Raw genomic sequence first — 26,234 nt, forward strand, 5'->3', positions numbered from 1 at the left:
TGTTGGTGGTACCGTTGGTGCCGGTGATTTGGATGAAGCTGGTACGTTTTGCACCATATTTTCCATGACTACAACTTATGCGCGAAGTTCGTTAACTTCTTCTATTACACCGGGATGATTGTCGGTTCGGACGAGCGGATGAATGAGGTTTAGAATCTGAGATAGTATATGATCGTGATGAGATACTTTGGAAATGAGAGAGAAAATGGTGTCTCGAACAGGTTCGCCGGTAAACATTTTAGGTTCATTGTCAAGAGGTGAATTTGGTTAGTGGAAATGATCGCCTTCTTCGCGTTTCCATTGATTAAGTCGACTACGAACCCATCTCCAATTCATTCAGAATAGATGATGGCTAATTGATCGATTCATTTCGGTTACTCTGCTTTCGGAGCTCGAGTGGAAATCCATATCGAAATAGCTGTCGGAATAACTATCGAAATAGCTATCGAAATCAGATGGACTCGAACTGGTTGAGGGATTCATCTCGTACGATCAGATGAAGGATTTTCGATAAGAAATAGATTATAGGATGTAGATTAGTACCCTGCAATACATAATTTACATATGCATATATAATACTAAAATCCCATAAGCTACGGAGGAATCTACGAAAGCTGTCAGGCAAAGGTAACAATAACAGATACGCTAAGATATGAATTTAACTATATACTGTCTATGCAATAAAGGCAGTAAGACGTGTCTTAGACTTTAAGGATGATAAGCAAATAATTTTTCGACACTAAATGATAAGCAAAACTTTTGACATGCAAACACGGTCGAAGTCCAGACTCATTAATGCATTCTAACGACTATCAGTTAGACTCACTAATGCAAGACCTGGTTCGCTAAGACCACCGCTCTGATACCAACTGTGAAGACCCGTCCTAATCCATCCGGACGAAGTCCATATCGATTATAAACGATTCACAACAGTTGATTACATCGCGAGATACTTGAACTCTATATGATACATTTTACAAACATTGCATTCGTTTTTGAAAAGACAAACTTTCATTACATCGAAAGTTGACAGGCATGCATACCATTTCATAATATATCCAACTATAATTGACTTGATAATAATCTTGATGAACTCGACGACTCGAATGCAACGTCTTTTGAAATATGCCATGAATGACTCCAAGTAATATCTATAAAATGAGCAAATACACAGCGAAAGATTTCTTTCGTACATGAGAATAAACATGCTTTAAAGTGTCAACCAAAAGGTTGGTGAGTTCATTAGTTTAACTTAAACAATCGTTTCCATCATTTTAATAGACCACAAGATTTCAGATTTCCATTTCTCATAAACATACGTCCCATGCATAGAGACAAAAATATCATTCATATGGATTGAACACCTGGTAACCGACATTAACAATATGCATATATAAGAATATCCCCATCATTCCGGGATCCTCCTTCGGACATGATATAAATTTCGAAGTACTAAAACATCCGGTACTTTGGATGAGGCTTGTTGGGCCCGATAGATCTATCTTTAGGATTCGCGTCAATTAGGGTGTCTGTTCCCTAATTCTTAGATTACCAGACTTAATAAAAAGGGGCATATTCGACTTCGATAATCCAACCATAAAATGTAGTTTCACGTACTTGTGTCAATTTCGTAAAACAGTTATAAAAGTTGCGCATGTATTCTCAGCCCAAAAATATAAAGGGTAAAAAGGCAAATGAAACTCACAATACTGTATTTTGTAGTAAAAATACATATGACGTCATTGAACAATGCAGGGTTGGCCTCGGATTCACGAACCTATATCAATTGTGTATATATTAATACGTATAATGTAAGTTACAAAATTTCATTTATTAATATGTATTATTTATATATTATAGTTTTGTAGAATTTATTCTAACCTTTATTTTAAAACGTATACTTATATTATATTTTAAGTTATATTTTATATATATATATCGATTTTATGTATATATATCTATAATGATTTACGTTTATATAAATAGTGACATTAATATATTTATATACATATATTTGTGGTTAGTATTGTATTTATGAAATTTTATTAGTTTGTTATGTGAATTATTAATACAATCCTAGTATATACCATAAGTATATATATAGTGTAAAAAAGATTTATTTGTTAAAATAATAATTTAGATAATAATGATTTACTAATAATAATAATAATTTTATTAATAATGATAATACTAATAGCAAAAAAAAAATGAAAATGATAACTGTTAATGATACTAATAATAATAACTCTAAAATAATATTAATACTAATACCATACTTATGTTAATAATAAGGGTTCTAATATTTATAAAATGATAAATGATAATCATAATAATACTAGTAAATATTAATGATGATACTGATAAATATGATATTATTAATTGTAAATGTACTGATGATACTATTATTTATAAACCGGTACAAATTCTAATATTGATGATAATAATATATTTTTATTTCCTTCATAATAATAATAATGATAATCATAATCATAATCTTAATGATGATAAAATACTAAAATGATAAGTTTATTACTAATAATAATATTATTAATACCTATCATAATAATAATAGTAATGTCTATAATACTTTCAAATATGATAACAAGTATGATACTAATAATAACAATAACAATAACAATCAAAACAATCACAATAATAATAATAATACTAATAATAATTAATATATAATAACAATAATAAAATTAGAAAAGAAAACTACCTCACATGAAAAGAGTTTCAAAAAAAAAAAGAAACTACCGTCCTCTGGACTCGATCTCGTGACCACATGCTCACACGCAAACACTCTCGACCATCCCACCAATTCTGATTCTCTGTACTAATATCGAATTTAAATTTTATATATAAACTGTTTTTCTTATATTCCTCTTCTTCTCCACAAGTCTCATGGATTCAACAAAACATCAATAACCAAAAAAAAAAAAAAAAAAAAAAATCAGGGTTCCTTTTAAAGCTTCAAAACATTACAGAAAAAAAAATAATTTGGGTTCTAAAAAAAAAAAAAAAAACACTAAAGGCCTACTGTAGCGTCGGTTCTTGGAACAAAACAAAAAAATTGATTTCGTAATAGATAACATTATAGATAATGTTTATAACACGAAATAGTTTTCTAAACATGTATAAAAACTACTGGAATCGTCAATTTGATCAGAAACATATACACGAACGCGAATTTGTCTCAAGAACAATTGTTGACTATTTTTAAACTAAACTTTCACTTCAAAATTCAAGATCGATATAAAGATTTGAGAGTTGAGATTTTGCAGATAGATTCAAAGAAAGATTTCTAACCTTTCTGCATTTTTAGATTTTGAAACTTTATTCGAAATTGAATTAAGAGAAAAAAAAATTGGAGCGTGCAGAGAAGAAGAAAAAAAAATATCGCTGTGCTCTTTAATCCCATTGGATTTCCTTTTTATTTGATTTGCAATTATACATAATCATTTTGTAATAATAGAGATCGGTTGATAAAAATGAAGAAAATGTCAACACAGGTTCACGAGTTTGGAGCAGGAAAGAAACAAAAAAAATAATAATAATAGAGATAAAGGATACAGAGGTCAAGCGTATAATATAGATCCCTACTATTTTTTTTAATTAATAATAATAATATATAATAACAATACTATTAATATCTAATAATATTAATAAAATTAATAATAATGATAAATATAATATTAATGATAATAATAATTGTAAAAATGATAATAATAATAATAATAATAATAATAATAATAATAATAATAATAATAATAATAATAATAATACCATACTAATTATGATAATATTAATATTTTATCGATAATAATAATATTAGTAATAATAATCTAATTTATACATCCAATTTCATCTTTATATGATATAAAGTGATATTATGAATACAAATATTGATATTTGACGATACAAATAACATTACTACAACAACTATATTTGTATTTAAATTTAATTTATTAATATCATCTATTATTATGTAATATTTAATAATTATGTAATATGTATTGTAACATATACTGAATATTATATATTTATGCATTTTAATATAAATATATTATAATATTTATTTACATACTAATTATATTATACTTATGTATGTAATTATGAAAAATATAAATGTTTTATATATGTAAGTATTATATATATTTATTAAAATAGTACATTATTTCATCATAGATATATTATAAATTTCTACATATACATAATATAATAATTATGTATAAAATCATATATATATATAGTTATATTTATGTATATATGTATACTACCATATATATAAAATCATGTTTTAAATGTTGAGTAGATGATTAATTATGTATATTAAACAATTAACTACAAAGTATAACATTGTACATTTAATATTTTGATAACGTTGGTAAAATATGTTTGAATCATTTATATACAATATACTATATATATTCAAAATGAAAATCTTTAGTTATTAAATGTTATCTTTTATAATAACAAAATTACTTAATAGTTCATTAATACTAATATAATTAGTTTTATATATAATTATTTATATTTACATTCTTAGTTACAATTAAAGGTTCGTGAATCGTCGGAAATAGTTAAAGGTTAAATGTTATCATGAAATAGTTTAAACATAATGAGACTCGGTTTAATAGACTTTGCTTATCGAGTCGAATCATATAAGATTATGTTTAAATTTGGTCGGAAATTCCCGGGTCATCACATATACCCACCTATAATGTACATGCGATATCTTTTAAATACAGTACACCTTTCTCGTGTACGCAACTATTTTTCATAAATCATAGTAACCGTACACATATCTCGTGCACAAAAATAACATACACATAACCTGTGTATAAAAATCATTCTCTCGATACATAACATTCATATCAATCGGTGGCAATTATCATGTCCACATAATTCAATGGTGGCAATTATCATGTCCACATAACTCAACGGTGGCAATTATCATGTCCACATAATTCAATAATAATCTGCATAACTTCTGTCTGCATAATAATTCATTCGAGGAATGTTTTTGCTTGTGTCTACCTCGTCAAACATTTATAAAAGCATTTCATGTATTCGCAATTAAAAATATATTTCAAAAGCATTTAATAAAGAAGTTGTAAAAGTAGTGCATGTATTCTCAGTCCCAAAAATGTAAAGAGTAAAAAGGGAATCAAATGAACTCACGCATATAAATATTGTAAAACAGTTAATAAAGCATTTTCATGTATTCTCAGCCCAAAAATGTAATGAGTAAAAAAGGAGCAAATGAACTCACCATACTGTATTTTGTAGTAAAAATACATAGAACGACATTGAACAAGTATAGGGTTGGCCTTGGATTCACGAACCTATATCATTTATATATACATTAACACATATACTAACAATTAACAAGTTTATTTATTAATATTATTGATATATTGATATATCTCTTATATTAATAATTTATATGTTATATTGATAAATAAGTAAAAAAATAAATATTTATATATTATTTGTAACTTAATTACAATAACATTTTGTTAGAACAAAATGGTATTTAAAATTTAATATATGTGTGAAATTATATTTATTTATATAAATGTCTTTTAGTTTGTAAAATAATAATTATGATAGTACTAAAATAATGTTCATAATAATAATAATAATGATTCTAAAAATAATAAAAATGATAATAATAATAATAATAATAATAATAATAATAATAATAATAATAATAATAATAATAATAATAATAATAATAATAATAATAATAATAATAATTTAGTAACTACCTCAAAGAATAGTTCCAAAAAAAAAAATAAGTGCCCTTGCCCGGGCTCGAACCCGCGACCTCTCAGTCAACGCAAACACTACAAACCACTCCGCTGACCTCGCCTTTCTAATTAATCTCAGAGTTATATAACTCATCATATTCGCGTTTTCAGAAGCTTCACAACTGGGCCTCGATCCAAAAATTACTACAATGATTACTAGCCCACGTTCACTAGAAGGATCACGGCCAAAATACGTTCATGCTCAAACATAGTTTAATTTGCACGGCCTAAAAAGAATCAAAGTGAAATTGTAAAGTAAAGAGTGTTGGGATTTAACAAGTGTCATAATACTTATAATCATTCAAGAAATAAGATTTGCGGAAGCGTATAAATTACCATTTTTGAACTTGTAAATCTTTAACCATTTAAAGTTAAATCCCAAAAAGGATCAAGTTGTGAAACATACTTACAAACTAAGAGTGGGTTTAGAGTTTATACCTCCTCAAGCTTGTTGAGGGTAGTTTACAAATGTGCAAGATGATGATGAAGATGAAGGCAAGAAAGCTTCTAACTTGAAGCCTCAAGTGTGTAATACCCCAAGCTTTTGATGCACCAACAAAACCTTCAAATTGGTTAGGATTTAGAACACTTAATCACTTGATTTTACAAGCAAAATGCTCCCTTTTTTTGTTAAAACAGTTCAGCCAGAAATGCCCAAAAAAAATGAGCTGAATGCAGCTTTTTTTGATCACTTATGTGTACTACAACTTGAGTCAAGCCTTGGTTTTAAGACCCTTGCATGTACATAAGGAATATTGAGTTAAAAGTAACAAAATAGGCATGGGTGTGTCATCCTTGGAGACACAAAATTCTGCACATGTTTAATAAAATAACAATGTCTTAATATATATAAAACTTGTTATATTTATATAAAACCATGTATTTTATTAAGTTACTTGCTTATTTTATAAACCTTTTATAAAATATAACACAATATAATTATTTAAACCTATAAATAATTAAATATAAATTATCCAAATAATTTATCTCAAGTGATAATATTTTAGAAAACCGATTTTCTAAAGTTCAAGTGTTACGTATTTATTTAACGATCCAACCGTTGAGATTAAATACATATAGAGTGTCGGTAAGCTTGTTATTGGGTATGACCCGACTTGGGGTCATAACGTATTAGCCACATTAATTTAATATGTCTCTTGGGCATAAGAAAAACCTACAATCTCCCACTTGCACGAGAACATAAGAAATTAATGCAAGTGACGGATACCACCTAACGACCGTCCATCACCCCCAATATGTTATGACTATGTGCCATTCAATAACATCATCCCTTTAGAGTTTCCATCTCAAATATGAATAAGTGAATCTTTCATCACATCCTTTCGTCCTAGATGTCATGTTAAATCCAAGAGACACAGAGTGATCACTCTCTTTTAGATTTAACTTTATCAGGCCTTAGACATCTGACTCTCAACGAATAAGAGGGAAAAATTCCATCTTGATTACATACGTCCTAGATATATACTTTGTATTACACCTGAGCTCTTCCTTATGAACTACCATATTTTAGAATAGCGAAGGAAAGAATCAAGGCATAATACTTAGTGAATATCCGAACCCAATATGTATCTCAGGTCAGAGGATACAATGATATTTGCCTTTACTCAAGATTACATGTGATCAACCACAAAGGCTCCATTTAGTAAGTCTTGAGGGCGGGTCTTCCAATATTTGTGTCCCACAAATATCTGTGAACCTTGGTTGCAACCTTGCCCCACATTCATCCCGTGAATGTATACCAATCCAAGTTCACAATAGTCTAAACCTCACATTTGCTCCCACAAATGTGATCGACTACGGAATTTAGAATAATTACTTATTCATGGATAAAATATGCAAAATAGGAACATAACTCAAAATAAATTAATACCATAATTATATTAATGAGTTTGAACAATTTCGTTCCGTTACAATACTTAAAACAGATCATGACCAATCACTAGAATATCGAAGCCCTAATGCACTAACATGCCCTTGATGTTTTGCACCATGTAAGAGTTTCGTGAGTGGATCCACTATATTAAGATCTGTGTGAACTTTGCGAATACATATCTTTCCCTTTTCAACTTCATCCCTTATGTAGTTGAATCTCTGCTCAATGTGACGGGTCTTTTGGTGAGCACGAGGTTCCTTGATTTGAGCAATCGCACCCTCGTTGTCACAAAAGATCTCAAGAGGGTCCTGAATAGAAGGGACTACTCCTAAGTCGTCGATGAATTTCTTCATCCATGCAGATTCCTGAGCTGCCAATGATGCGGCGATGTACTCCGACTCTGTAGTGGATAGAGCAACAACATCCTGTTTTGAACTCTTCCAAGAGTCCGCACCTCCATTTAATGTGAAGACATAGCCGGATTGTGATCGAGAATCATCTCGATCAGTTTGGAAGCTCGCATCCACGTAACCTTTTACAGCGAGTTCCTCCTCACCAGACCCATATATCAGAAACATATCCTTAGTCCTCCTAAGGTATTTTAATATACTTTTGACAGCAATCCAATGACTATTTCCTGGGTTATTCTGGTATCTGCTTGTCAGGCTAAGAGCGCATGACACATCCGGTCTAGTGCATATCATTGCATACATGATTGACCCAATGGCAGACGCATATGGGACTTTCTTCATTCTCTCTTGTTCATATTTCGTAGTGGGGCACTGAGATGAACTAAGGAGTGTTCCTCTTTGAATAGGTACCAAACCTTTCTTAGAGTTCTCCATCTTGAACCTTTTCAAGATCTTTTCAATGTATGCACTTTGATTCAAACCTATCAGTTTCTTGGATCTATCCCTGTAGATCCCAATCCCCAAAACGTATTGTGCTTCTCCAAGATCCTTAATGGAGAAGCATTTACTTAGCCAAGTTTTAACTCTTTGCATTGCCGGAATATCATTTCCAAATAACAATATATCATCCACATATAGTACAAGGAACATGATAGTGCTCCCAATAGCTTTCTTATATACACAAGCTTCATCACCATTTTTAATGAAGCCAAATTTCACGGCTTCCTCATTAAAACGATGATTCCACATTCTAGATGCTTGTTTCAATCCGTAGATTGACTTCTTTAACTTGCATACCTTTTTAGGATATTTCGGATCAACAAAACCTTCAGGCTGAACCATATAGACATCTTCCACAAGATATCCATTTAGGAAAGCGGTCTTGACATCCATTTGCCATATTTCATAATCATAATGAGCAGCAATGGCAAGTAATATCCTAATAGACTTTAGCATTGCCACAGGCGAAAAAGTTTCATCATAGTCAACCCCTTGAGTTTGAGTTAAACCTTTTGCTACAAGTCTAGCTTTATATGTATCCAAGTTTCCATGTATGTCGGTTTTCATTTTGAAAAGCCATTTACAATCAACTAGCCTTGAGCCAGCAGGTTGTGTAACAAGTTCCCAAACTTGGTTGTCATACATGGATTGCATCTCAGCGTTCATGGCTTCCTGGCATTTATCTTTATCAATCCTTGATAAAGCATCTTGGTAGTTTATTGGTTCATCCAAATCAACCACATAGCAACCATCCATGAGAAACCCATATCTCTCAGGAGGATTACTAATCCTACCAGATCTGCGAACGTCTTGTGTATTTTGATCATCCATTTGATCACTCTCAACATTTTCATGTTGAGTGCTAGTGTCAACCAATTGTGTATCATCTACTTGATCTTGAACCTCTTCAAGATCTATCTTCCTTTCACTACTTCCTTCCATTAGGAACTTAGTTTCAAGGAATTCCGCCTTCCGAGCAACAAATACATTCTGCTCGGATGGATCATAGAAATAATATCCCATATTATCCTTGGGATATCCTATGAAGATACACTTCGTGGATCGAGCATTCAACTTATTAGGGACGTAACGCTTAGGATAAGCTTCACATCCCCATACCTTTAAGTATGATAGAGATGGAGGTTTTCCAAACCACATCTCATGAGGTGTTCGTTCCACTTTCTTGGTTGGGGCCATATTTAAAATACGAGCCGCGGAGCATAGACAATAACCCCAAAATGATAGAGGTAACGAGCTTCTAGCCATCATAGATTGAACCATATCCATTAGGGTTCGGTTCCTCCTTTCGGAAACTCCATTCAGTTGGGGTGTTCCAGGAGGAGTGAGTTGCGAGATAATCCCACAACTTCTAAGATGATCTTGGAAAGCATCGCTTAGGTATTCACCTCCTCTATCGGTACGAAGTACCTTGATTATCTTATTGAGTTGATTTTGTACTTCGCTTTGATACTCTTTGAATGCTTCAAAAGTTTCGTCCTTATGTCTTAACAAGTAGACATATCCGAAACGACTGAAGTCATCAATGAAAGTAACGAAGTATCTTTCACCATTCCTAGTTATGGGCTTAAAAGGTCCACATACATCCGAATGTATTAATCCCAATAAGTCCTTAGCCCTTTCATAGGTCCCTTTGAAAGGTGCTTTAGTCATTTTGGCTTGTAAACAAGATTCACATACATCAAACGAGTCTAGTTCATTTGATTTCAAAAGGCCATTCTTTTGAAGTGTATGCATTCGATTTTTGTTTATGTGACCAAGGCGACAATGCCATAAGTAGGAATCACTCAAATCCCTTTTGAGTTTCTTGGTGCTAGTATGGTATATTGAGCTACTAGATGATGTGTCATCATGAACCAATTCATAAATTCCATTTGAAGGCGAAGCCTTAAAATAGAATACATTATCTAAATAAACGTGGATAACATCATTAACAAAATTAAGATAAAAACCACATTGTTTTAAACGGGAAACTGAAATAATGTTTCGACATAAATCCGGTGCATACAAAACATTGTTCAAAATAAGTTCCAAACCACTTGGAAGCTTTAATACAAAGTCTCCTTGAGCCTTCACTTGCACTTTGGCTCCATTACCCATAAAGAGACTTGATGTTCCCATTTGCTTGCTACTTCTTTTGAACCCCTGCAAAGAATTGCAAATGTGAGTTCTACATCCAGTGTCTAATACCCATGTATTAGAAGAAGTAATACTAAGCTCTATATATACCATATATATATTACCTGAGGTTTGCCCCGCATCCCTCTTTTCCTTCAACTCCTTAAGGTAGACCGGGCAGTTTCGTTTCCAGTGACCCATTTCACCGCAACCGAAGCACGGGTCTTCCTTGGGGTTTGCTTGTCCGGCAACCTTTTGCTTCTTGTTCTTGTTTTTGGTTGGGGTAACCATCCTCCCCTTTCCCTTGCCTTGATGGGCGGGTCCTTTCCTCTTAGCCGCCTTTGGCTTAGAGGTGTTATTACCTTTGGACCCACCATCATTGATCATTAGCACGGGTGAAGCCCTCTTACCCATGCTAGTTTCTGCCGTCTTAAGCATGCCATGAAGTTCGCCAATGATCTTATCCATCCCATTCATATTGTAATTAATTACAAATTGGTCAAACCTCTTTGACAAGGAGTTTAGGATAAGATCCGTGGCTAGCTCATTAGATATGTTGAGATTAAGACGGTTTGCGCGATCAATGAGGCTTTTCATCTTAAGGACATAAGATGAAACGGATTGGGAGTGGTCCATACGACATGCATGAAGCGCTCGGACCGTTTCAAAGCGCTCGACACGAGCTTGTTGAAGGAACATCTCCTTCAATTGCGTGATCATGTCGTATGCAGTATGATGCTCAAAATCCTTTCGGAGTTCGGGTATCATAGTCCAAAGCATTAGGCAAGCAACTTGCACCGAATCGGCGCAATACTTATCCCAATAAGCCATGCCTTCCGTATCACCCTCGTCGGGTTGATCGGGAATGGGGTCTTCCAACACATACGCCTTATCCTCAAGTTTGAGGATAATCCTAAGATTGCGGAACCAATCCATAAAGTTCGTATAGTTGAGTTTGTCTTTCTCGAGGAGAGACCTTAATGATAGGTTGTTCAAGTTAATAGGTGCGTTTTGCATGTTGTTGTTATTGGCGGCCATCTACAAAATTTAACAAAGTTTATTTAAGTATCGATTTTAAATTTAACAATCAATACCCTTTAAATCCAATTGATATATATATTAAATTTTAGAATCCAACGGTAAACTAAATTTCGGTTAGGTGACCTTTATCCCGTCATTTGATTTAGCTAGGTAGTTATTATATGACAATTGCAATCCTTTTGCAACTTCTAAGTTATGGGATCATGCAATCCTTTTGCATGACATATTATCCCATCAACGCCTATTTGTTCATCATGCTTCGGTGACCCTAAGTTCATGATTTCCAAATCAAGTCGTCCTACTTGTTTAGACATGTAAACTTAACATACAAGTGGTTAGGTGACCTTTATACCACAAGTGTGCGAAATTTACCTTAATCATATTAGTTTGCTCATAACGGTTAGGTGACCTTTATCCCATTGTGAGTTCCCTAATATTTTTAAGCGTTGCACAAAAGGATGGTGTTTAACTTGTTTGCCTCGTTAATAAGGCATTTTAAGTTTTCATTAATTCTAGTTTGAGAAAACTTTTATGCCATATACCAACATGCATTTAGTGTATGGTTCATTTGAAATCCATTTTCATGTCTATAAACCATTTTATATATATGATCCTAATCATGTTCTTAATAACCGTTTATTAATGTCCTTTTAGCCATTTTTAATTTAACCAATTAAATTGTCGTTTTGCATGTCGTTAATTAATGTATAATTTAACCAATTAAATTGCCATTTTGCTTGTTGTTAACTTGTGTGATTAACTTGTAGCATACAAACATACAATCCACAATCATACAATAAACAACCATGCATGCAAAACAAATATGTTCACAATCAAGCCATTTTGGTAGACATTTGTTTAGCCGAAAACAAATGCCACCGGATAAGGGGTAATTACACAAAGTAGGAGATTTCAAATCTCCCACTTAACCTTGCATCCAAATGCTTCTTCATGTGTTCTTCAAGTCTTCATCATTCTTCATCATTTTACAAAATATATCCTAATACATTTTGTCTAAAAAATGAAATTACAACCTAATCTATTTTACATACCAAATATAAAATAAATTACATAATCAATGAATTATTACATGCCAAATGAATAAATATTATTACAAACCAATTGAATAAATATCAATCAACCATGCATGCAACCAAACACAAGGTCAAGGCTTAGATTGTGAACTTTAACTACATAAGAGATAGGCAGTACAGAATCACAAGTGATTGGCAGTACAGAATCATAAGTGATTGGCAGTACAGAATCACAAGTGATTGGCAGTACAGAATCACAAGTGATTGGAAATACAGAATCACAAGTGATTGGCAGTACAGAATTACAAGTGATTGGCAATACAGAATGCAGAATCACAAGTGATTTTGGCCAAAATGACAGACCACCCAAAACCGAAAATTTTACATTCTACTTCATGCATGTTCATAGAATGCAAAATTATAGTGGGTTTAATAACCATCTCGAAGCATATTTCAACAACTTCGGCTCTGATACCATTGTTGGGATTTAACAAGTTTCATAATACTTATAATCATTCAAGAAATAAGATTTGCGGAAGCGTATAAATTACCATTTTTGAACTTGTAAATCTTTAACCATTTAAAGTTAAATCCCAAAAAGGATCAAGTTGTGAAACATACTTACAAACTAAGAGTGGGTTTAGAGTTTATACCTCCTCAAGCTTGTTGAGGGTAGTTTACAAATGTGCAAGATGATGATGAAGATGAAGGCAAGAAAGCTTCTAACTTGAAGCCTCAAGTGTGTAATACCCCAAGCTTTTGATGCACCAACAAAACCTTCAAATTGGTTAGGATTTAGAACACTTAATCACTTGATTTTACAAGCAAAATGCTCCCTTTTTTTTGTTAAAACAGTTCAGCCAGAAATGCCCAAAAAAAATGAGCTAAATGCAGTTTTTTTTTTTATCACTTATGTGTACTACAACTTGAGTCAAGCCTTGGTTTTAAGACCCTTGCATGTACATAAGGAATATTGTGTTAAAAGTAACAAAATAGGCATGGGTGTGTCATCCTTGGAGACACAAAATTCTGCACATGTTTAATAAAATAATAATGTCTTAATATATATAAAACTTGTTATATTTATATAAAACCATGTATTTTATTAAGTTACTTGCTTATTTTATAAACCTTTTATAAAATATAACACAATATAATTATTTAAACCTATAAATAATTAAATATAAATTATCCAAATAATTTATCTCAAGTGATAATATTTTAGAAAACCGATTTTCTAAAGTTCAAGTGTTACGTATTTATTTAACGATTATAACCGTTGAGATTAAATACATATAGAGTGTCGGTAAGCTTGTTATTGGGTATGACCCGACTTGGGATCATAACGTATTAGCCACATTAATTTAATATGTCTCTTGGGCATAAGAAAAACCTACAAAGAGTGCACGTGAACTTCTTGTTCACTGTTTCCCTTGTGATTCCATGTTTGACTAACAAATGTGAGGTAAGGTTGTCAGCAAAAAAAAATTAAAAGAACTTGCAAGTTGACCCATTTTGTTTTAATATTTACCAAGTGGGTTTATAAGTGTAGGGCTATTTGTTTAATATATCTCGGCCACACAAAAGAGAACAAAAAGGCACGTCATCCTCCTTCCTAAATCTTTACTTTAATCGTCCATATTCAAACCGTGACCCAAATCTCTCAAGCAAGTCACGATCCAAATGAGGGATAACAATTCAATATGATTAGTTGTTTAGGAAAAAAAATAATAAAAAGGGTCGGCCACAATTTATGCATCATAATCCATATGTATTGCTTTTAAAAAAAAATGCTGCATAATCAATTCCTATATTCCAAGTTGTATAATTGAGGATGATTGAAGTGGGGATAGGGGTTTGGTGGATGTCGACATGAAAAGGAGAAAAAAAATATAATTTGCAAGGCTAGTAACAATTGCAAGTGGTTGTATTTGATGTCATAAGTGTCGGCCACAAAGAAATACAAACAAATAAGAAATGGTTTGTAACCCTTTTTTTTTATAGGTTGAAGTTTGTAAAACTTAGTGGAGATAATGTGGAGTGGTTAATAGGTGTCGGGTTTTCAAATATTTAAGTAGAAAACAATTGTTAAGTCGAATATTTTAGAGAGAGAGAACGAGAGGTGGTGTGTGGTTGTTTTGGATTGTTAACACAGGAGGAAGTAGCTGCAGCATTCGAATCAACAGACAGAAACCATGGGGATGGTGATTGTGGTTGTGGCTTTGGAACAGAAACAGGAAAAGAGATAACAGCAGCAGCGAATAACTTGTGTGATGTTGTGGTGTACTTTTCACGATAGAACATAATAATAGCAGTGGTGATTGCTTGGATTCGTTTACAATAGAAATCAGAAACAGAAGGAGAGATTAGTAGAAGGTGATGGTTATCGGTATCCTGGGTCAGAAATAGAGACGTAACAGGAAGAGAGCAGCGTATTGTTTTCATGATGTTGGTGGAGTGAGGTGGTGATAGTTCGTGGCCAAAACATGAAGAGAAGAGAGATATAGATAGAGAGAGAATCTAACAAAACAACCAGTGATGATATACGAAGGTGTTTGGTGTAAAAAAAAAATGATCGAATGTTAGTTAGTGAATTCATGGTGTTTAATTAGTTGGTGATGATATTTGGGAATTGGTGAACAAATGGAAGACAGATAGGAAGGTGGATGGTTGATCGAGTGAAGTGTGATAAATATGGTTAATCTATACAAAATATCTCATAATTTGATAGTGAAAGGAACCAAGAAATATTCGAGAGAACAACGAAGTAATAACAAAAATAATAAAGCTGATATCGACCTTGAACAGAATTTGCTTGCATCGATTTGAGATCATAGACTATTAATATATTTCAATAAAGTTTGTTTGATTGTGATAGTAAATTGAATTCGCGTAATTTTTGGTCTTCATGAATTTATATGAATTTAATATTAGTTGTTAATAAATATATTAATAATAATAATGATACATAAATCTGTATACCTATATACATATATATTCTATATGTTAACAAGGAAAACAGAAATATATATTAGAAATATATATTATATATATTATATATAATAAGTTAAAGTAATATATAATATAATAATGATAATGATAACAATAATATTACTAATATTAACACTACTTATAATAATATTAATATTATTAATGATAATAATAATAATAATAATAACACTTTTATATATATATATATATATATATATATATATATATATATATATATATATATATATATATATATATATATATATATATATATATATATATATATATATATATATATATACATACATACATACATATATATTTACATATTTATTTACACACAATTATTCGTGAATCGTCGAGAATAGTCAAAGGGTAATTGGTTACATGAACACAGTTCAAAGTTTTTGAGATTTCAACATTACAGACTTTGCTTATCGTGTCAAAATCAATTAAAGATCAAGTTTAAATTTGGTCGGAAATTTCCGGGTCGTCACAGTTCATACCATAACATTCACAAATAAATACGCTATATACACATACGTATAATTACCCCACTCACCTTGTCACAAGGATGATGATTTAGCACTTTCGAGCTTCAACGCAATGTACCTAAATCATTAAGTGCACATTCAATTTCACAACTAGTGGGATTAACCACAATACTCCCACTTGAGCATTTAATGACCCAATTTGCATTAAATGACTCAACTACACACAACCGCTCATAAATGGCCAAGACTCGACTTTAATCACTAAGGCTAGTGAATTAAAGTCTACTAACTTCAATTAACACAAAACTTAGGGTATTCCATACGCATTTCATCTAATTAGGTCAACTAGTAAATTTTGACCCATTTTATATTACTTAGACTCACAATCAAGTCAAACTTACCCATTAACACTTCTTTCATTAATCTTAAAGTGCATTAGTGACTAACAACACCATTTGACACTTACAACCTCAAATCATAATGCCAAAACCCTAGATTGTGGCTATTAGGGTTTCATTACAACAACACAACCCAAATTCACCCATTTTACCCTCAAATGGGTCATACAAATCTCTAGTAACCAAAACCCTAGCCATTAACCAATTAAAACTTAAAACATAAAGTTAGAACTTACCAAGACTATCCTCTTGTAGCTAACAACAAGGAGAAAAACTTTAATTCTTGCTCCTAGGTTTGATTCACAAATCTTCACCTTCAAATCTCAAGATTAAACTAAGTGGGTTTTTGTGTTTTGGGAGAAAAATTGGAAAGAAAAGAGAAAAGGAAAATAAAATAAATGGAACAAGTGGCTGTGATTTAATGCTCCAATATGATCTACAAGCAAAAAGACCAAATTACCCCTAAAACCCTTTTAAATTGAGTAGAAATTGGAGTCAGAACATCAGAGATGCCGCGGCGCGGCCCATTTGTCGCGGCGCGACTTATCGAAGGAAAAATGACCCCTTTTAACCCAACTTCTGATCCAGATTTGCTTGTTATGCCGCGGCGCGGACCCAATTGTCGCGGCGCGGCCTAAGGCTGCATCTGAACAGCTCGACCAACTTAAACAATTTTCGATTTTATTTAATTTGTACATTCCAAACCTGCTTCCTATATTCACCTAGCATTCCACAATAGTCTCACAAGACTTAACGCTAACCAAACCCATGTTTAAACTTATACATGCACACATTATCAAGTATATATATATATATATATATATATATATATATATATATATATATATATATATATATATATACACACATATATTCATACATTTACGCATAAGCTAACAAGTTATAAACGTACAAATGATTAAGTAAGTACCTTTCGATACGTACGGGAAAACGGGATGTTACAACTTAAAAATCTTTTTGGTCTTTTATCCCCCTTTAATCAATCAAATATTATCAAAAATATAGGCCCCTCTTTTCGGTAGAGTAATTTCGGTTCCATAACCTAGTTTTACTCCTGACGAATTTCTGAAATATTTTGGGTTGATTGATTAAAGATATTTATACCTTAAGAATAAACGGTAAATTTTGCAGTGATGTAATAAATTTTTGTATGATATCAATAATTTCGGTTACGCATACCTAATTTTATTGAATACCAATTTAATACTTTATAGCGAACGATTCAGCGTTTATTATCAAAAAGTTAAAAGCAATAAAAAAATAAAAACTGTACATACTTACCTATGAGATAGAATTCTCAGAGACCTACTTTAGCCGACTCATAGGAGAGTCGTGTGATTTGGTTCTCCATAGCTACGTAAGCATAACCTCGATTCTTCAATATCTTTTCTTCTAAACATATGAACGGTCCTTCTCTGCATAGAGTAACAAATTCGGTATTTGAATATGTTTGATTCTTCAAACATTTACCTTCGTGTGACCATTTTCCGCATTTATAACATCTTTCAAGGTGTTGTGCTCTTCTTTTTGTTGCGGACTTTGATTTTCCTTTACCAAAATGTATCTTATGATGATCTTTCCTGAGTTCTTTTCTTACTCCGTCCATTTTTCCTCTTATGAAGGATACCAGTTCACTCGAAAGGGTGTCATTATTACGTTTAGTAATCATAGCATGTAGCATTAGACCATGGTTCAGATCAAAGAAATTCTTCATCTCGTAAAACCTAAAAAAAATAAAAATTCAGAATGGAGGGAGAAGACTAGTTCTTTAGGGTCTGCTAGGGAAAGACCATTCGGATTCCATTCTCGGAAACTACACGAAAACAGAATATTTAACTCTAACAGAAATAACTATTATCCTTAAAAGACATTCGAATCTTCCCACACTTAGTTAGCTGTGGTATCGAAATTGTGATTAACTTCATCTTCAACTTCCATTGGACTATCTATGTAATGTTTAACTCTGTGACCATTAACTTTAAATTCAATCCCATTTGAATTTATTAGCTCTATTGTTCCATATGGGAAAACTCTTTTGACTATGAATGATCCAGACCATCTTGATTTCTATTTTCCCGGAAATAGCTTAAATCGTGAATTGAAAAGAAGAACTCTGTCTCCTTCATTAATTTTTTTGAACTTCTGATTCTTTTATCATGCCATTTCTTTGTTTTTTCTTTATAGATTAACGAATTTTCATATGCTTCATGTCTTAATTCTTCTAATTCGTTTAATTGACTTAACCGTAGACGTCCGGCTTCATGCAAATCAAGATTACATGTCTTCAAAGCCCAAAATGCTTTGTGTTCAATTTCTACTGGAAGATGACATGCTTTTCCGTAAATGAGTCTAAAAGGTGTGGTTCCAATTGGAGTTTTGTAGGCTGTTCTAAAAGCCCAGAGTGCATCCTCCAATTTCATGGACCATTCCTCGGGATTTGATCCTATGGTTTTCTCTAGAATACGTTTTAATGCTCGGTTGGTATTTTCAAATTGTCCACTTGTTTATGGATGATAAGCGGTTGAGATTTTATGAGTTACTCCATATCTTTTAAGAACTTTTTCAAGTTGATTATTACAAAAATGAGTACCCCGATCACTTGTTAAAGCTTTCGGTGTTCCGAACCTTGCAAAAAGACGTTTTAAAAAGTTGACTACAACTCGTGCATCGTTAGTTGGGAGAGCTTGTGCTTCCGCCCATTTAGATACATAATCAATGGCAACGAGAATGTAGAGATTATTATGAGATTTTGGAAATGGACCCATAAAGTCAATACCCTAAACGTCAAATACTTCACATACTTGAATGACATTTTGTGGCATTTCATCACGTTGACTTATTTTTCCGGCCCTTTGACAAGCATCACAGGATTTGCAAAGAAGGTGTGCGTCTTTGAAAATTGTAGGCCAATAGAATCCAGCATCGTAAACTTTTCTTGCTGTGAGTTGAGGCCCATAATGCCCTCCTGTTGGTCATGTGTGACAATGGTTTAAGATTTTACTGGCTTCATCTCCAAATACGCATCAGCGTATTATTCCATTGGGACAACTTTTAAACAAATGTGGATCTTCCCAGAAATAGTGTTTTATATCAATAAAGAATTTCTTTCGTTTTTGGTACGACAACCCTTTTTCAAGGAATCCACATACTAAGTAGTTTGCATAGTCTGCAAACCTTGGAATTTCACTATAATCTATCTTCAATAGATATTCATCAGGAAAGTTATCTTGTATGGCCGATTCATTTAGAACTTCTAATTCAGGATTTTCAAGACGAGAAAGATGATCAGCGGCGAGATTTTCTGCTCCCTTTTTATCTCGGATTTCAATATCGAACTCTTGTAAGAGTAAGATCCAACGGATTAATCTTGGTTTGGCATCTTGTTTCGAAAATAGGTATCTAAGAGCAGAATGGTCGGTATAGACCACCGTTTTAGCTAGAACGAGATATGAACGAAATTTATCAAAAGCAAAGACAATAGCAAGGAGTTCTTTTTTAGTAGTTGTGTAATTCGTTTATGGTCCTTGTAACGTCTTACTAGCGTAATAAATAGGTTGAAATCGTTTTTCAATCCTTTGTCCTAAAACGGCTCCCATTGCAAAATCACTTGCATCGCACATGAGTTCAAACGGTAGATTCCAATTTGGAGTTATCATGATTGGTGCATTAGTGAGTTTTTTTAAGAGTATTAAAAGATTTGATGCATTCATCTGAAAAGATGAATGGAGCATCTTTTTCTAGTAGTTTATTCATAGGAGTGGCAATTTTAGAAAAATCTTTTATGAAACGTCGATAAAAACGACATGCCCTAGAAAACTCCTAACTCCTCTAACATTGGTGGGATGTGAAAGTTTAGCAATTACATCTATTTTAGCTCTATCCACTTCAATTCCTTCCTTTGAAATTTTATGACCAAGAACGATGCCTTCTCTAACCATGAAATGGCATTTCTTCCAATTAAGAACTAGATTTGATTGTTCGCATCTAATAAGCATTCGTTCAAGATTAACTAGACATGATTCAAAAGTATCACCGAAGACTGAAAAGTTATCCATGAAAACTTCCATGCATTCTTCTATCATGTCGTGAAAAATCGCCATCATGCACCTTTGAAAGGTTGCAGGGGTGTTGCAAAGTCCAAATGGCATGCGTTTGTAAGCAAAAGTACCATAAGGGCACGTGAATGTAGTTTTCTCTTGATCCTCTGGTGCTATTTGTGAAGACCCGTCCTAATCCATCCGGACGAAGTCCATATCGATTATAAACGATTCACAACAGTTGATTATATCGCGAGGTACTTGACCTCTATATGATACATTTTACAAACATTGCATTCGTTTTTGAAAAGACAATCTTTCATTTCATCGAAAGTTAACGGCATGCATACCATTTCATAATACATCTAACTATAATTGACTTAATAATAATCTTGATGAACTCAATGACTCGAATGCAACGTCTTTTGAAATATTCCATGAATGACTCCAAGTAATGTCTCTAATATGAGCTAATGCACAGCGGAAGATTTCTTTCATACCTAAGAATAAACATGCTTTCAAGTGTCAACCAAAAGGTTGGTGAGTTCATTGGTTTATCATAAATAATCATTTCATAACTTTTAATAGACCACAAGATTTCATATTTCCATTTCTCATAAACATACGTCCCAAACATAGAGATAAAATAATTTTAAATCATATGGATTGAACACCTGGTAACCGACATTCACAATATGCATATAATAATATCCCCATCATTCCGGGATCCTCCTTCGGACATGATATAAATTTTGAAGTACTAAAGCATCCGGGACTTTGGATGGGGCTTGTTGGGCCCGATAGATCTATCTTTAGAGTTCGCATCAATTAGGGTGTCTGTTCCCTAATTCTTAGATTACCAGACTTAATAAAAAGGGGCATATTCGATTTCGATAATTCAACCATAGAATGTAGTTTCAATTACTTGTGTCTATTTCGTCAAACATTTATAAAACTGCATGTATTCTCAGTCTCAAAAATATAAAGGGTAAAAAGGCAAATGAAACTCACATAATGTATTTTGTAGTAAAAATACATAGAACGACATTGAAAAAGTATAGGGTTGGCCTCGGATTCACGAACCTATATCATTTGTATATTTATTAATATACATAATTGTATTCAAATAAATATATATATACTTTTATATTAATAATATATATATGTTTCTTATATTCATTTTGTTATATAAAAATATTAATCTTTATTATGTTATATGTATTAAATATATTTATATATATATATATATATATATATATATATATATATATATATATATATATATATATATATATATATATATATATCATTTGTATATTAACTATAATAGTAGTCATAATAATATTAATAGTAGTAAAAATGATAATAATTACGATACTTAATATTACTAATATAGTGATATTGTTAATAATTCTATTAATGATAATAATAATGATATTAATAATTATAACTGTAAAAATATTAATTTTACTGTTAATGATAGTTTTAATAAAAGTACTAACTTTGAGAATTTTATAATATAATGATACTTTACCTTGATAATTTAATGATAATAATAATAACAGTGTTAGTAATAATAAATTTTATCATAACGTCGTGTTAAATTTGTAACATATATCTATAGTTATTATAATTTAAAGTTATAACCAATTTCATAACAATTATACTAGTACACATGTTTGTAACTATATTCATCATAAAATTAGTAAATGATAATCCTTCTTTCTCATGTTACATATATTAGTAGTAATAATAATAATATCTAAAATTAGCAATACTAGTATCAATAATAATAATAATAGTTAGTAATAATAATCATTCTAATAATATTAAGTGTAATTTAATAATACTAGTAATTATATTACTACTAATAATGATAATAATCAACTAAATGATAACACAATTGATAATAATTATAATACTAGTAATAACAATAACAATAATAATAATAATGATAATAATAATAATAATAATAATAATAATAATAGGAAAGATGAGATTACCTCAATTAAATAAGCTGTCTAAAAAGAAAACGTCCCGAACCGGGCTCGAACTCGAGACCTCTCGCTTAACCCACAACACCCTCGACCATCCCTCCATTTTGTTTTTCCTGAAATTATACCCTCCCAGTTGTTTATAACCCGTTATTCCTGTTATTCATCTTCTTCTTTAAAACTTTAATTCGATCAAAGGTTCAAACAATCATCACAACAAAACTCCAAATTGATTTTAAGATTCATAGATTTAACAGAAACGATTTAGAGGGTTATTAACTTAAAAAATAATAATAAAAAAAATAAAAATAAAATCTGTAAGGGTGCTGCTGCTGTCGCGGCATTCAAAAAAAAAATATATAATGATTTTACAATTGAGGATGTTTTGTACAAAACTTATAACATGAATTATGTTTTAAAACACTTATATAAAGTTTATAAATCATTAATTTAACTGAAAACATTGAAACAAATTCGAATTTTAATGAAGAACAATTGTTGACTTTTTAATCTAAAAACTTTGACTCTTGAATTCGAATTCGATACGATAAATTAGCATTTGAAACTTTGCAGAAAGATTAGATATAAGATTCCTAACAGAATAGCATTTTTACATTTTGAAAATTGATTTGATTTCAAGGTTTTGGTTTTTAGAACACAATACAGAGGTGTCGATAGTTTTTTTTAAAATAGTTTGACTAAATCTGGAATTACACTCTTTTTAAATGGTCTGTAATTGATATAGTGAGTGGAGAAGACATCTGAATTAATCAGTGTCAATGAGGATCGAATTGTATTATAATGAAATTGTGTCGACATGTATAATTCACTCAAACAAGGAATAAATAAAATAAAAAAAATGGATAAAGAGTCCTAACAGATTTTGTTTGGTAATGCTAACAGAATCGACTTTGTATATCAATTAGTCTGACACTTTAAAAAGTATGAAAGGGATTGGAAACAGATTTTGTATCTGTCGATTCCTTTTCCTTTTTTTTTTTTTAATAATCAATAATTATAAGTTATTTAATAAGGAAATTTTATTAATAATAATATAAATATAAATACTAATAATAATATTAATAATATTAATGATAATAATAATAAGAGTACTAATAATAATAATAATAAGTTACAATAATAATAATAATAATAATAATAATAATAAGAAATTTTAATGGAGTTGATAATAATAATATTATTAATGATAATTATAATAATACAATTTATATAATTATTGATACTAATATTGGTAATAATAACATTTATATATATCAAATTTTATATATTTATATATTTTATATAATAGCATTAATCATACAAATATTACTGTTAATATTAATAGTTATAATGAAAGTATTAATAACATTATTAATATAATATTTATGTTTTAATTTGTAACTACATTTAATATTACAATTTATTAGTTATGTAATAACATACAATTAATGTTTAATATTTATACATTATAATATATATACAAATAATAACAATCTATTTAATAACATTATCGACAATATTGCTTAATAATAATAATACTAGTAATGATAATAGTATTACTTTAATTTTTATATTCAACTTGTAATTAAGTTTAATATATTACCATTTATTATATAATTTATTAAATTTTTAATATTTATTAAATATATATATTACATATTTATTTATTCGTCGAGGTTCGTGAATCGTCGAGCATAGTCAAAGGGTAATTGATTACACGAATATAGATTTCAAAACTTTCGAGACTCAACTTTACGGATTTTTGCTTATCGTGTCAGAAACATATAAAGATTAAAGTTTAAATTTGGTCGGAAATTCCCGGGTCATCACACTATTGGGATTTGAAAGTATCCGGAAAAACTGTCAAGAAAATAATAGTAACTATTTTCGGCTAATCTTTCCAACATTTGATCAATGAAAGGTAAGGGAAAGTGATCTTTTCTGGTGGCGTCATTTAATTTTCTATAATCAATACAAACACGCCATCCTGTTACAGTCCTAGTAGGAATAAGCTCATTTTTCTCATTTGTGATGACAGTCATGCCACCCTTCTTTGGTACACATTGAACTGGGCTTACCCATGGATTATTAGAGATTGGATAAATTAAACCTGCATCTAGCAATTTAATAATTTCTTTCTTAACAACATCTTGCATATTAGGGTTTAGTCTTCGTTGGTGTTGCACATACGTTTTATGACCTTCTTACATAAGGATTTTATGTGTGCAATACGAAGGACTTATGCCTTTAATATCATGAATCTTCCATGCAATAGCTAGTTTATAAGCTTTTAGCACATAAATGAGTTGAGATTTTTCATTTTCCGTAAGAGAAGACGATATTATTACAGGTAATTCAGATTCACCATGTAAATAAGCATATTCCAAATGGTTTGGAAATGGCTTTAATTCTAATGTCGGTGATTCGTCTATCGATGATTTATATCGATATCTGTCTTCCTCTTTTAGCATTTGAATTTCTTCTGTTGTTGGTTCATATCCATTAGCCATGAGTGTAGCTAACATTTCAGTTTCATCAATTGGTTCAGTTCATTCTCTTAAAGAACATTCTCCTGTTCCTTGTAATTCTGGAAATTCTTCTAACAATTCTGCATGTGAATCTATAGTTTGAATATAATAACATGTATCATCTGTAGATTGCGGTTGTTGCATGGCTCCATCAACAGAAAAGGTAACATTCTCGTCCTCTATACTTAGGGTCAGTTTCTTACCGAACACGTCTATTATTGCTTTAGTCGTGTTTAAGAATGGTCTTCCTAATATGAGAGGAACTCGAGAATTTTCTTCCATGTCTAGAATAACAAAATCTACTGGAAATACTAAAGTACCAACTTTAACTAGCATGTTTTCCATTATCCCTCTAGGATATTTTACTGATCGATCAGCTAGTTGTATGCTTATTCTTGTTGGTTTCAATTCTCCAAGGTCTAGTTTAGCGTATAGTGAATACGGCATTAAATTTATACTAGCACCTAAATCTGCCAATGCTTCTATTGAACTAAGACTACCCAGAAAACATGGAATTTTGAAACTTCCTGGATCAGATAATTTTTCTGGTATCTTATTCAACAGCACTGCAGAACAATTAGCATTCATAGTAACAGCCGATAGTTCTTCCATTTTCTTTCTATTTGTGATTATATCTTTCAAGAATTTGGCATATCTAGGCATTCCTGAAATCACATCAATGAAAGGAAGATTTACATTTATTTGTTTAAACATATCCAAGAATTTGGATTGCTCGGCTTCAAGTCTTTCTTTTCTCATTTTACTCGGGTAAGGAAGTGGTGGTTGGTATGGTTTAACATAAGGTTTAGCCTTAACTGTGTTATCTTCATTAACCTTTTCAACTACCGATTCTGTTTCTTTATCTTGTTCAGGTTGTGGTTCTTGTGGAGTAGGAATAGCGTCATCAGAAATTACAGGCATTTCAGGTGGTTTAAGTGT

The sequence above is a fragment of the Rutidosis leptorrhynchoides genome, chromosome 8 (genome assembly GCF_046630445.1).
Source record: "Rutidosis leptorrhynchoides isolate AG116_Rl617_1_P2 chromosome 8, CSIRO_AGI_Rlap_v1, whole genome shotgun sequence".
NCBI lineage: Eukaryota > Viridiplantae > Streptophyta > Magnoliopsida > Asterales > Asteraceae > Rutidosis > Rutidosis leptorrhynchoides.